The sequence below is a fragment of the Aythya ferina genome (assembly GCF_964211825.1).
Source record: "Aythya ferina genome assembly, chromosome: 12".
Classification (NCBI taxonomy): domain Eukaryota; kingdom Metazoa; phylum Chordata; class Aves; order Anseriformes; family Anatidae; genus Aythya; species Aythya ferina.
Window position 1 is genome coordinate 7706294 of NC_140308.1, and position 15664 is coordinate 7721957.

A 15664-nucleotide genomic window follows, 5' to 3' on the forward strand; every position below is an offset into this window, starting at 1 on the left:
AGCAGATCCAATAATCTGTAGGGTAGCATGTGAAATTCTACCCCAAAAAAACAAACAAACAAACAAAAAAAAAAAACCCACACATATTATTTTTTAGATGTGAAGAATGTGGAAATAGAGAATACAGGAGCTGATGACAAGTTGCAATGCAGTTCTCTACCCAACCACCTAAGGTGTACAAGACTTCCTGGCCACATGCATTTTACATATTTAAAACTCTAGTTGCAAAAGAGTGAGAAAAATCTGAACTTTTTTTTTTTTTTTTTGCATTATGTGTTCTACCTGTACACATATATCACAGGGGCCTTTAACAGCAACTTAACACCCTGTTAATTTTGAATTTTCCTGTAAAGTACTTCTCCCCCATTTGCCTCAGTCTGACCTCAGTGAAAGATTTCTTTGCAATACCTCATTCTATTCTCAAGAAAACACACCATTTCACAGGGACTCCAAAACATTTGTGTTCTGGTACATTTCTATAAAGTATCTGCAGGATAACATTTATACTGAGACCTTGTGAAGGTCTTCCAACTTCAGGAAAAAGCTCAACAGCGTGCAAATACAGAAAAATATGTCTGCTCTTGAGGGTCCCCCAAAAAATCCTTCAGTTATGCTTCTGATCTACTTCATCTCCTCTATTAAGCCAGACAAATACAATTTTTTGTATTGTCTTTTATCTTCACAGCATTAATTAACCTATGGATAACAGTGAATGTGAATTAGCTGCACTCCACAATGATCCTCAATTTCTTCATGCAATCCTCAAACCCTCTTTTGTTCTTTGTACTTCAAGTGATTCTCATAGTCCCTCTGTGATTCTACCATATCTCTGCATGTTCTCCCACCAGGTACCAACATGCTCTGTAACCTCTACACATTTTTCTAAAACCCAAGACCTCTTCTTTGTTACCTGATACACCTATCCGTATTTTAAATTCCTCACAGATATTTTAACTGTGCTTTTTTCAGTGGGTTTGTTATTGTGACCTGGCTCCTTCCCATCCCTGAGCTCAGCCACCATCAGCTCTCCTCAAATATCTACTAAGCTGAGTGATACAGCCCAGGAACAGATCTTGATCAACTGGCAAACAAATTCATTTCTTACCACTGCTGTTAATTTCTGGTCACCTGCTATTAACATTCCCTGTTAAGTGATTTCCAAATATTTTCCTTTCCTACTGACACCGATAAAGATGAAAATCACACAAACGACAAAGTGCCTGAAGAAAAGGACACATTTTGTTTATAGCTATGCAGAGAGACTTTGAGGAAGCTATATGATTTCCTGTGCTTCACCACGCTGTTCCTACAGTACTGGGACAACTTCATATCCTTCAGGCCAATCAGAAATTGATTTGGGAAGCAGTTTGGCTCATCAGCATCTGGCAGCCTGCAAAGCCAAAAGCTGATTACCAGCCCAACCTCTTACTTTTTACAATAAAATGTATCTGAGCTACAATTCAAAGTTCTCCAGCCTTCAACCAGATATCCACTTCTGTTAAGCAGCTGCTAGCTACCTGTATACACTGGGTAATCCTAATTAGACATTATATAGTTATGTCTGTCCATGTCTTTAAGTTTTGTTAACCTATTTAATGCAGTTCTAATGTTATCTAATGTTATCTAAGCAAACATAAATATCGATTCCATAAATGAGTGTGATCATTTGCACAGGATTTTCTGTGAACAATTCTCACAACTGCTCAATTTAGTACAGTGCTTGTCTCCATAATGTGCTGTAGCCATGTGCTGTGGAATATTCATTTCAGCAGCATTCCTCGACACATGAAGGGAACAGAGCATGAACAGATGCACCTGCGGCAATCCCTCTGTTCTCTTCAGCTGTCCACAAGACAGCTCTTTATGGTTGTTCTGTCCCTGACTGGAGGACAGGAGGCTTCTCTAACAGCTAAAAAGGGGCCAGGAGCACAGGCTGGTCTTGGCTTAAGCTTACTTTTCAGCAAAGCATGCATACATAGCAAAACTTAACTTCCGTTCCCCTAGTCTCTGGTACTTGGACTTCATTTCTGAGATGTTTCCTTTACTGAAAAGATGGACGAAGTGCACTGTCTCATATTTGTGCTTGGTGATTCATCTTATTTGCTATTTATAAATCTGTTATTGGTTCTATAAATAAATCTAAAACATTAACAAAAAAGGTACCCTGAAACAAAAATATAATGAGAGCAAACAACCAAGGAAAGGATAATTGCATTTTTCTTAGGCTATGCTAATCTGTAGACTATAAGTGCTGTCTGGTTACACTTGAATACTGTTAATTTGCACGTAGCTGGGAGCACTGGCATGAACTGATACCATATTACATCATGACACCTAACACTAAATGCTCTTTCAGACTTCAGCGTTTCATACTGGAATTATTTGACTTAGCATATTTAGATGCACAAAACTACACTTCTTCTACAACTATAAATCAGAGATTATTTTACTACAGTTTTAAAAAAATCAAGTATGCAAGTATTTGATCAAATGTTTCTAGTAAGCAGATGCTAACTACAAGCCATATATGCAATAGCTGTTTATGCCTTGCTTGGCGAAAACAATCATTCAGATATTGGTATTCAGACAGTAAAGTGCTTGTCAAGATCAAAATGCTAATCACTGCTTGCTGAGAAATTCAGTTGTTCCCAGCTGTAGTGAAAGCAACATGTAGCTAGAAGCAGCTGCAGCTTGTTATTAGGATCTAGCCTTAGCTGAAGTAGGATTCCTATACAAGGTTATTATGGAATGGTCACCAAGGTGCCCTGGAAAATTTACAAAGCATGCAACTATGATGTTTGTATTATACATTAAAAGACAAAAATAAATAAAATAAACTGGTATCAGAAGGTTTCTAATTCCTAAATAGTAACACAACCTTTTCTAGCAGCAAAACAAAATGTAGGTACATCTGGGGTTCCCAGCAATGCTTCTTCCTTTGAACAAAGGATTTGATCACTGAATCCAGAATAAGTGTTAATTAATATGTCATGTTATCATAATTGACTAAGTTATACATACATAAACTATTGTGACTATTTTTCCTATTAATACCATTTCCATTAAAAAATAATAATAATTTCAAAATTGTTGACTACTTTTATTTTGCTTACACACTTTGGAAAAGAGCAAAATTTAAGGATTAAATGAATTAGAGATATGACAAAAAGGACAAGCCTGGACACAACCACTCTTTTGGACCTAACAGCCTGCAATCAGATTTATGTACAAGGATCCTTGCATCAGAGCCCCACTAAATAGAGTTTTAATATATAAATAGAGTTTTAAATAGAGTTTCACACAAGCACTAGAATCTATTCATATAGACTTGATTTCAGAGTCACAGCCTAGATCATCACTGCGTACTAAAAACAAAAACAATTACAAACACTCTTTGAGCTACTATGCAGCTAGAACTGTGGCTCTGTTTTTTGTTACATAATTAGAGATTGGCCTCTAATTACACTGCATCGTTCTATCCTAATCCTGGCAACTCATCAGGAACTAACTGCATTGTACAAAACCATAATAAAAGTCTTTTAATTAAAAAAAATAAGCCTTTATAAGATATCACTTTGCAATGCACAGTAAAATATTTAATCAAATACCCAATCTTATCATACAGCTAGCTAGACAAGCCAAGGATATTACTTCCACACCCTTTTCTTCTCCCAGAAGCCTAACATCTGTCTGTAAGAGCTGCTGGGGTTATACATACTCATTCTCTAACCACAGGCAAGGTCTCGAAAGGACATTATAAACACAGCATTCACAAAATACATAATCCTGCTTGAGAATCAATTTAAAAAGACAGATGGACAGTCTTGCAATACTGCAAGTGTTTGTAACTTTCCATAGTCTGTATTCCTTCCTAATTTTGAGAGCTTTTCACATTGCATTACAACATACTGCAGTTATGACAAGTTTTTGAATGCACAGAAGGGAGACTACCAATAGTTACAATGGAAACCAAAATCTGAAAATGTTTCTACTCTTCCAATATTAAAACACTACTAACATCAGAATAATCTAATAGGCACAGAAACTAGGCTTTTGAGCCAGAAGTTCAATTTCTTGCTCTATGGATAACCTTAATGACTCTAACAAGTCACTCCACCTTTGTTTCTTACTATCCTTTGCGAAATGAGGATAATCAGGGCACTTTAAGACCTACAGGTCAATATTGCTAAGTAAGAGATGAGGGATACAATGTTGTTTATTACTATTATATCAACCTCTATGCAGCCTCTGGATTATGAATTAATGGGGATTATGAAAATATGGATTATGAATTAAGAAGGGAATTGTTAACACTTATTTGCCAACAATAAGTTCTTGTATTTTTAGACAGCCTCTATTACATAATTAGAGTAACCAAGAACACATCTGATGACTAGTACTACTGCCACAATATTCTTGTATGCATTTTTTTCCACATTCTCATTCAAGATGTTAAGTGCTGTGGCTTTGTATATAAAATCCACTTAATTTCCAGGAACACAGCATTCACCTACTTGGTTGTTTAATATCAAGAACTGTTGTTTTAAATAGTAGAAAAGACTGATTTAAGTTGCCCTGTTAGGCTAGCTAACAGATTTCATAACATGCTTATTAATTCCAACAAAAAAAATAATAACTTCTTTGGGATTGCATTTTATCAAAAGATTCTGGAAGGATTGGAAGTCCATTTAGGTGAATACTAACACCAGTTCCACCTTTCATGAAGACAATAGATCAAAATAAACTAATTTCTCAAACAGTAATTACATTGATAGAGAATTCTGAACATATATAAAGTGTACAGAAATATTCAAAAAAATATATATATTTTTAAACAGTATTAAAAACATAACTAGCCAATTTTTTTATTTTGGAACTACGGTATTATTTGGTAGTTTGCCGACTACCTTCTCCCCCTTTTCATGTATTGTAAGCAGGAAGAAATTATAGGATAGGGATGCTACAATACGGAAGTTAAGGCTGTTTTTATTTTTTTGATAAAGTTCTTCGAGTACAGTTATAGATAAAACTCATACCTCTGTATATGAACTGTTTAAGAACTCACCTGTATATCTTGAGTAGTACTTGATATACAAGTTTCAGTGAACCCATTTCTAAGTCACAGCATTCAGCAGCATTCCTCTGTCCCCACACTGCACACCTATGCATTAACTACCTCTTTAGGCTGTATTCCAGTAATCTCAATACTTGACACTCACAATGAAATTTAAGACAAATTTGTATGTGAAAGCCTGCAGATCTGGTTCTTAATGTCACTAAAACTTAAACAGAATTGTACTGTGAATTCCATACATTACAGCTATCTGCATAAATGTGTTTTAATACTAAATATTTAGTAACTAATTTTTGAATAAAACAGTTTCCTGTTGATGAGGAGAATCTTTTTCTTGCAGTTCACACAAGAAGTTTCACTAAAGGAATTCATTACATGAACTCTAGCAATACATACAAATGAGATGCTTTATAGTTACTCTAGTGGGTTTCACCAGCCCTACTATTTCTTGAGCATTAGATTTTTCAGGTGGATCCCACAGTGAAATAACAAATCATACTGTCCTTAGTATGTCCCATATATCAGATATTAGACCCATAAAATATGTCTACTAAGTACAATTGAAATCAAGATCATTCTAATTTAACTTCTAACAAAAATATAAAGTATATTTTCAAAATCAGTGTTATATTTTCTTGGGCATTGCACTTAAAACTCAAAGATGAAAACCGGTGTTCTGGCGATAAGCTATTTTTGGAATAATCGGATCCTGAGCACCTTTCCCAAAGAGGAATAAGAATTACTCTGTCTCACCTACTATAAAATTTATAACGCATTCTGTGAAGGTGAAATCACTTGTTTTGCGTCTCATCTCCTCATTACACGAAGAGATTAACCCACTTTTCATTCACTTTAAGTTAGCACAATCATTTCACTGTTTTAGAGCAATGAAACACTTATGACAAAGCTAATAAGCAATTCTAACAAATGGGTATTAAACTGAACTTAAATGCAACTGTTGACACTGTACACTGTTTCAGGCTGTGCAAGCTGCCAAAGCTACATTAACTTTAGGCAAAGTTTTACTTTAATACTGGAGACTTCCAAAACACCAAAGCAATAATACAGTTTGTGTATGATCTTGATCCAGACTGAAAATAAGCAATGCTATTCACTTCAAGTGAACATCAGAGTCACATGCTTGATGAGAACTTACCTTTAGTACCAACAGTTGCCATCTGTTCTATCAGGAAATTAAGATATATGAAAATGAACGTATTTCTAGGTAATGGTATGTGATTTGCAACTGTAATCTGGAGATTACAAACAAAATCCTTCCCTGTACCCTTGCCACTTCTGTCTAGGAGAGCTGAAGACAGCACTCAGGAGAAATGTCTTTAGATGGCCAACAAAAATGATTCTCTCCCTCTCAACCATTTTGCTGCTGAAACAGCAGTAAAAAGTAGTTGTGGCTTTATAAGCACTTTTTTTTTCCTCCCTTTTAAATGTTCTTTATGTATGATTGACTCATATAATGTGAATTCTCTTCCAAAACAACATAAGAAGATAAGATCCCATTATGCACAGCTGCACAAGGATCAGAAGAGAGAGGTGAACCATGAGCAATGATTCCTTTGGTAGTAAAATAAAATTTTGGTCATATCTATTTGCCAGATTTAAACACCACACTCTGAAAGTCTTAAGTGTACATAAAATATCTTTAAGTGTATGGAAATAAATAAGTGTAGGGCTATCATCAGCCAGTGACCATAAACGACTGAAATACAACATGTGCATTTACAGCTCACTCACAGAAAAGTACTTCCAAAAAAAAGTTGTAGCTATACAAAAACAAGGCAATGGTAGTAATTTTCAGAATTCAGGTATCTGCAACTGAAACAGATCTATAATACAGTAATACAATATTTATGCTGCCTTTGTTGCAGGGTTAGAAATTCAAGGAAAGCTAAACACCTTTCTGCAAGTATGAGATAAAGTAACACCAGATAAGTGAAATGCTATATTCTTCAAATGTTCATAAGAAGATGTGTTTAAAGAGCAGATATTAAAGAAAATGAAAAGGGTATCTAGCCTCCAACAAAATAAACAGACAAGTACTCAAATACTCATTAAATATAGTAGTAACTGCTTTGTTATACCAGAACTTTGCAAAAGAAGCCAAAGAAAAATAACCTGTAAAACACGTTTTTTGAAAAACATCTATCAGAACGCTTTTTTTTTTTTCATCCATGAATAGCCTTACAGCTATGAGAAGCAGACTAACTACTCAAAAACAGGCAGATAGTGAGACAAAAAACAAACAAACAAACAAAACAAAACTAATAAAAACATGTAAAGTTAAAACAGCAGTATCAAGAACCATGACAAAATTTCTATATTGAAAGACTGATTTGATAAGGTTAGAGTTGAGATGGCCACATTCAGTTCTTCTGGCATGGCAAGAGCTTTCTCTGTACATTTTACAGCAACAACCTGGCACCGTACCTTTTGGGTTGTAGCCGCTCTAAGTATTCTAAGGATTTTTTGCCTTTATATATGGATAGCTCTGTAATAGGATTTCAGACATACCTCAGAATACAGCTTCAGGCAACAGCCAAGCCAATGATTACTTGAGGGCAAAAGATGCAAATTTAATCTCCATCACTACCTGCACTCCACCATCATCACACCCTGTGCCTCAGAACCAGTATTCATTACATAACAGTTCACACGGTAAGTTAGCAAAATATCTAATTATGTTGCTACAGAGTACTTCCTATCACCTCAAGTCTTTGATGTGCCTCACCACAAGGTCAGATGAGCACAGAGGGTGGCACAAAGGAAACATAAGAGATAGGCAGCCAACATCTTCTAGACAGCAAACAGGGCACTATCGAGTAAGCAGTACTGCAGTGCTGAACATGAAGCACATATTTCACACCGAAATAAACAGGATTCAGCGGGATCTCTAACCAGCAATGACATATGATGCCTAGCTAAACTTGTTAGATACCTAATTTTTGTTAGATTCTAGTGTTTATTGTGCCTGTGTGCAATTCTGTTAGTTGTAAAATAGGAACAACAGTAGGTCTGTATGGTGCTCACTCTCACAGCAGGAAGCACAAAAGTATTTGGGTAGGTTTAAAATTAACTGAGTATTAAAAAAATGCAGTTCTATTGTGTGTTTGTGTGCATGCACAGATGATAATAGTTACTATAAATGAAGCTAGACTGATGAATACATTGTATGTTTCTAACTTTCAGCCCAACTTCCAGGTAGAACCTTGAAAATTTTCAAGAGCTTGAAATGAACAGCCTGAGGTAGTCAGACTGATCCTTTGGTGGATAGACTCACTGCTCTTGTCCATCCTAGTTACAAGGACCTAACCTAAAGCTACATGTAGAGCAGTGAGTTATTTCCTTTAAATGACATCCCACTTTTTAGACCCAAAATATGAAAAGAAGCCATCATCCAAAGTGTCAACTGAAGATGATATTTTGACATTTTTCTTTATTGCAATCCAAGCTTGCTTGTTCTCAACATAGACACAGTGCTGTGAAATGTGCTTGGATGTGATTCCAGTGGAACCTTGTTGGATATATCTGTTAATGATGCCCTGAAATATTCAGGAAATGCACTCTTTTGTAGCTCTCCTTTCCATTCCCATTGCAGCATCACGTAGCCTGCATTCACCATTCCTCTTTATTAGGAACTGTGTCATGCACCTCTCAGACTTAGGCCACAGGGTTTAGACTCATTATAATTTCCAGTACATTCATGTGCCCATCAGATGGCTAGTATTTCTAAAAGCTCATCTTTATTTGCAGTTCCCCAACGTTTTTTTTTTTTTTTTTTTTTTTTTTTTTTTTTTAAAAGAGGGTGACTCTGCAAGAGGTTGACCAAAAGCAGGTGACTGTATACAAGCTAATAATGTTCTTTGCAACTTCTGATTAGATAAAGGAGCCTTTGGGCTCTAATAAAGAATTATTGAAAATGCTTTGATTTTTCTTTCAACATTCTTATTGCTCCATGAGAGGAAATTCCCAAAGTAAACAAACATCAGCATAACAAAGCTACATTTCACATCAGCATCCAACCAGGTACCCTAAAAATGAGAACAAGTTAACCTGAGGTGCTGATCTTCCTTTGGGTGTTATTAGGCAGAGACAGATTTAACGCATAATCAACAAAAATGAAAACAAACAAAAAACCAGAACACCATGACAAAAGGAATAAAAGAAAATGGCTTCCTATCGCAGAACAATGATTTGAACTTATTATCAGTAAAACATAGGTATATATTATAGTTCAATATGAATTGCATTTTTATGCATTTGCAAACACGTACATTTAGAATAAGACAAACAGGAATACCAGATGAAATTCAACAAGATCTTCCAAAATTACTTCTTTCTTCTCTTGCCTTAATACTAGAGATTAATTTATCTGTAAGTGATCTTATAAGCATCATTCTTTAAACTAGCAAATTGTAATTAACTTCATGCCCACAAATATTCCCATGAAAGTAAAAAAGTCATATTTTGCACATTGTGCCTCAGTTTCCCAAGTCTGTATTTTCTTTTTTTAACCCCTTTTTACCCCGTTTTTTCTAAAACTTCACCAGTTTGTTGCCATGTGTTACACAGAAGAAGTATTTTTAATTTGGAGATATCTTCACAGGTTTATCTTGTATGTGCATGCATAAACACAAACGTGGGAAAAGTTATCTCACATTTTCTCAAGATAAGTTTTTTTGGTTTTCCAACTGGCACTGAAGAGAGAAACATAGGGAGAAAAAAAAAGAAAAAAAAAGTCACTGGCAGACAATCTGGTAGATCTATGCCAAACATGGGCTTAAGCAGGATGAACTCCATGTGCTTCTCACCTTCTGACAATATTTATACATAATTTTTTCAGAAGAATTATTTTTGCCCTTGCTGCTCCATGTAAAATTCACATTTGTTCATGTGTTTGAACATACCAGTGCAATCAAGAAAGTGTTTGAAAAATTCTGAGTAGGATTACTATGCTGCATTGATACTTCTTCATATTAGACCGTGCCAATGTTATGGAACACTGAATATATTTACTGTGACAAGTGATCCAGTCACAAAGCTAAATCTCTAGGGAATGATGATTTTGCCCATCTGTCCAGGACCAGAAACTAGACTGTACACTTATGCCACAGTAATTTCATTTTCCATGTGTTAGCCTGGGCATGCTAAAGCTGAATATCTATCACATGCCACAGAGAAAAAAAAAAAAAAAAGTGTACTGTTTGAAGAATCTCAAAGTTATAGATAAGGAAAACATATGTAACATAGCTGCAATCATGACACACAACTGTTTTTAGAATGTATTGCCAAAGTTCTTCAGCATACTGTATACTGTAAGTGAAGAGACTCAACAAGTACTGTACATCTAGTACATTTCAGTGTAAATGTATTTTTTTTTTACTGTTCTGAACATAAAAAAATAGAAGTAGCTTTTTACTGCAATTAATACTTACAGATTTGAAATATATTTCAGCTAGAACTCGGCTCAATCCATACTTCTTGAAAACAATTCTGTTTAAAATTATTCTATATTTCCAATTAGAAAATCTGAGGTAATGTCAATCTTTTCCATTCTGTTTAACCAGTGAGCTACAATCAAGTCCAGTTGGGAAACCATCGGGAAGTTAAAACTGTTCTCCTACAACCCATTTTTGGTCTGAACCCCATTTTTAAATAAATTATTAAAATATGTAAGATACTACAAGCTAGGTTAAAACCTGACAGGATAATTTGCATGTCAGGAGAATATTCTTCAGATAAGAAATAAAAAAAGATTCACAGCAAGCTACAGTAACTCAGTTGTATGCTTTGTACTTAACTCACATAACCTTAGAATCACACAGATATGTTAATATTCAAATAATGGGGCAGGCAAAATACCTGAGGCCTTAAATATTCTGCAGTGTTTCTGAGGTCTCACCAGGGACATATACTCATGGTATCAGGGTTATGAACGTACTGTTAATAGAACAAAACAGGATTATCTTGCTCATTCTCTTCCCATCAGACAAACACACTCACAGGCATACATGTAATCCTTGCAAAATTGTCTAGTTCCAGTATCAGCTAATTTAGCTTTCCCTAAATCTCAAACATTACCTAGTATCAAAGCAACCAATAGATTAATCTAACACTGTTGTGTTCATCTCTACACTCCTAAAATAAGTTTTCATATTACTGAAGCAGAAAAAAAAAACACGAGTGTTATTTCCCCAAATTCAGGTCCATTAGTACTTTATTGTAAAGATAAATACTGAATCCTCTAACAATCCAAATGTGCTTCAAGCAATTTCAATTCTGAAGAAGGTCTTAATAATATATGTAGTAGCATTTTACCTTTAGTAGCAATAATATTGATCTCACACCATTAAGGTTTGCATCATTTTTAAAACCCATTACCTTCCTGCATATTAGCTCTCACTAGCAGAAGGGACACTGCTTTCTCCGTTAACTTCTGGCAGACATCAACACAAAAGTAACTACCTGCTACAGTGTCTGCCAGACTGCGTGATAACATCAATCTACAGAGAAAACAGCTTTCTCACACAGAACAAGATGATTACAAATTCAAATTCAAAAATTGTAAGAGAAAGTATTTTAAGGCTCATTAATATTTTGAATACAGAAATTCATTTAGTAACTTATAGTTACTGCTGTGTGTTACTACTGCTATATGTTACTGCTATAGTTACTGCTTCTAATATTTTATAAAAGAACTCAGGCTGAATGACACCAGAATGCATTTACAACGTTGAGAGATGCTCAATGTGTACAGCAGGTCATCGCAGGCACTACTGAATCATAAAAGAAAGAACTGTCAAGTTTCAGATAAGGCTGGCACTTGATGATGATAAATTATTTACTACGTGCTCTTGTTGAACCATTAGGGAAATCCTTTCTTCCTCCTTCACCATCCATTCAACTCATGAGAACGCTACCTGCTTATTTTAAAACATCTAGCAAAAGAAAGTACATTTTCAGAACAGCAAACAATAATAGATGTCAATATGAGGATACCAGCTAGGGAAACTCCTGTGTTACAACTGAAAGTGCTGGTATTTTCACCAGTAACATCAAGATTGTTCAGAATACTATATACTGTGAAAGGTTATAATTAGGTGAGCAAGGGGAATGGCTCAGAGTATTGAGAATGCGTGTGTATTAAAAATAAAATTAGCAGCATGGCGGAACCTCTTGTATACATATTTTCACTCTGAATTCCTAGAATTTCCAAGGAATACCTGAAGATAAGCAGATTTACCTCAGCTTCCAGTCTGAAAGACAAAAATCAGAAGAGACAGGCTGGAAATCATTTGGGAATAGCCAGCATTGCTTTCTCATACCACAGAATTCAGTTCTGTCTTCCTATTCTTGAAGAACAGTCTTGTTCTACTCCTCGTGCTTGCTACTGAAGTCTGGGTATTAACCTAAACATTTCAACCCCCTCAAGAAGTTCAGCTCCACTTGTGTCTGCCTGTCTACTCACATCCCTTTGTCTGGGTATTCAGCTGATACCCAAATAATTCAACTGTGAAATAACAGATGTTGTAAATCTAGAAACTCTTCTAGAAGTACATATGGACGCTGGAGGATTTGGAACACACTCTATGTAAGTCCCTGATCAAATATATTAACAGAGTGAATTATCTATTTGCCTTCAAAGGCAAAAAAAAGAATTCTAAATATGCTTCAAATTTCCCTCACTATATTAAAACTAACAGTCCAGTTCAACATCATGCCTCAGAATTGCAGCAGTAAACTTTTAAGCTATTCTGGAATATTATATACACTCTAACCCACTAAAAACAAACTACCGAAATATACTGAAAGCAAACAGGAACATAGCATTCAGTATCCATTAGTGCATTAATACTACATGAACCCATTTCATTGTTTCCACCTACTAATATCATTAGTGATAATAGGGTGCTGGAAAAAATCAATAATTTTTAAATGTCAAGAGAAAAAAAAAAGAGCAATATCCACAATCTTTCACAATAATCAAATTTTAAAACAGATCGGTGATTCCCTACATTCTGCATATAGATTTCTAGCATTCATATCAGACCAGGAGGCATACAGTTTTACCTAACAAATTCCCAAGTTAAAGCAACTTAATAAAAAACAAAATAAAGCAGACAAATAAATAAAAATAAAAAAAAAACATAAACAAAAAATGGAGACAACTTCACCTGGGGCACATTTGTTATTCCACTGAAGTCACTGAGCTTATGGAGACATATGCCAATGTAAGCTTTGTCTCTGAAGAGGCATATAAAATCAGTGTTTCCACAGATCTTATGTAAATGTCGCAAAAGGTAAAACCAAATCAATTATTAAGTTTCCTTTATTGGGCACCTAGCTGACAAAGCTGGTCACACCAATGGCATTTATTAGTTGTCTCCTGTTGTAGAGAAAAAAAAAAAAATCCTTCTAACCCTCAGGAAGGAACTCTGGGCTTTAACCCTGGCATTAAAACATTCATAGTAAAACACTAACTAACTTCAGCCAAACACAGCTTTCAGTTCCAAATTTAATCTGCATACGCGCTAAAGGGACATGGTCAAGTGGAAAAAAATGAAAGATTAGATGCGTAATTTGAGGCAACATAAAACAACCTTCAACTAGTTGTATAATTTGCTTCAAAACTTCACTGATGTTTTAGTGTTAGTCATAGTGATAATTTATATTTTGAAAGTGTGGGCTAATATACATTTAAAATTAATTAATTTAAAATTAAAGGTCTACTCCTACTATTCTCTCACGACCACCCCCTCCACCACCACCACCCCCATTATCTTCCTTCCTCTTCCTCCCAAGTGCAGGCAGTTGTTTCAATGATGTAGTAGAAAAATACAATGAACCCACTCTTAAAAACCTCATCACTCCCAGAAAACTTGAGACTCTACTGCAGTGATGTACAATATAACCTTTTAAAACTGTACAAATTTGAGGCTGGCTATGAACAACCACACAGATGGAATATCTTCACAGCAAATTTAATCTTAGCCTGTAACACGCCGAGTGTCCTGTTGCAGGAGCAGAACAGGCAGTTGAAAATGCCTGGGAGACACAATCTGTCCATGCTTTCTTTGCAACCTAAATCCCAGAAGGATCATTTCAGCAACACAGGCTACACAATTTTGTTTACTGAATCAAACTTCAAACTTCATAAACTGTGCTGCTCAACTCCATATTCCCAGAAAGCTTGCTTGTTTGAAATGCTAGAATTCATTACATGGGTACTTTTCACCCTAACATCCACTAATATTTTGGCAGTACCATGTAACACAATAACTTTTTATCCTAACTAGACAGTTCTAGAAAACAAAGTGTTTGGCTACCCTACTAATAACACCCCTGCCTTATTCTGTCCTGCTGAAGGTATAGCATATGACTTCTGGAAAAGTTTTTCCAGTCCAGTGGATCAATCCATACTGCAGCATATGTCTAAAGGATACAAGTTATTCAGAAATAATAATTAATAATAATAATAATAAAGTAAGAACTTATTTTTGAAATTCAGTAGTAAATAAGTTCCTTATTAAAATAACAGAAAACATTTTGATGCAAGAAGCTCCTCGTTTTCACCCATGATTTGCATAGGAAAAAATACCCTTTATTTCTTGTGCATACTCTAAGTAGAGGGATAATCCTCAGAGAGACAGAATATTCTTTGAGAAGAGCAGGAGTTACAGAAGCTCAGGCCTAACAGAAAACCTGGTCCAAAGTCTTCTGTTGATAAATGCTTCCATGGGCTTCACTGACTGTTGCATCATGTCAGCCCAGAATTAATAGCAACTTCAATGGGAAAGACTTCTGTTACCAGACATGCTTAAGTATAAAAATAAAAGCTCACTTGCATCAAAAGGGATTACTTGCTTCCACTTCCTCAGAGGTCAAAAGAAATTTTCAGCTCTAAAAATGAGGTATTCTGATTATCTATTTCATTAAATGTATAGGGTGTTTTTTTGTTTGTTTGTTTGTTTTTGTTTGTTTGCTTTTAATAGTTTGTTGTCATTATTTTATTTTATTTATTTAAATAATTAACATACCTAATGCTTGATATTATTTTCAGCATCTGATTTTCATGGGAAGATGTTTGTGTTTTGAATTTCTGATTTGGTGTTGTGTAAGAGGCAGACTTTGATAAGTTTTTAATTAAACTGATAATATCACTTTAAAAGCCAAAACACCTAGAGTATAAAGGACACAAGTAATAACAGACTTTATAAGGCTTAGCAGCTTTATAAAGCTTGCTGGCTTGCTTTGTGAAAGAAACTGCTTTTGTGAAAATGTGTATTCTCTATCTGATTGCTTCTGAAGAACATTTAAAGAAGGTAAGTCACCTCTGGCTTTAAGAAGTATTGTGTATTAAGGTTCCAATCATACAGTTCTCATCTGTATTTCAAAATGGGAGGGCTGTAAACCTTTCCTATTGAATTAAAGAGTTTTGCATTTCATGTTCTCTCCTCCTCTCAGAAATTGAGCTTTGCCCGTGTGTTAGATTCCACGCTATAAAATGACATTTCTATTTATTTACATTATACTTGCAGTTTAACTACCACAATTATTTTGAAAATATCGCTAACT

General features: G+C 35.1%; 1 long non-coding RNA gene across 3 annotated transcripts in view; it reads right to left on the reverse strand.

Annotated features, from left to right (window-relative positions):
- The window catches only part of LOC311443649, a 295691-nt gene that overhangs the window by 246313 nt on the left and 33714 nt on the right, over nucleotides 1-15664 (reverse strand). The window contains exon 4 of one of the 3 annotated variants that reach the window (XR_014697378.1): nucleotides 11289-12345. The exons of the other annotated variants lie outside the window; for them this stretch is intronic. This is a non-coding gene — a long non-coding RNA (uncharacterized lncRNA). Of the gene's footprint in view, nucleotides 1-11288; nucleotides 12346-15664 lie in introns of those variants that run through there. 3 annotated transcript variants of the gene reach the window in all.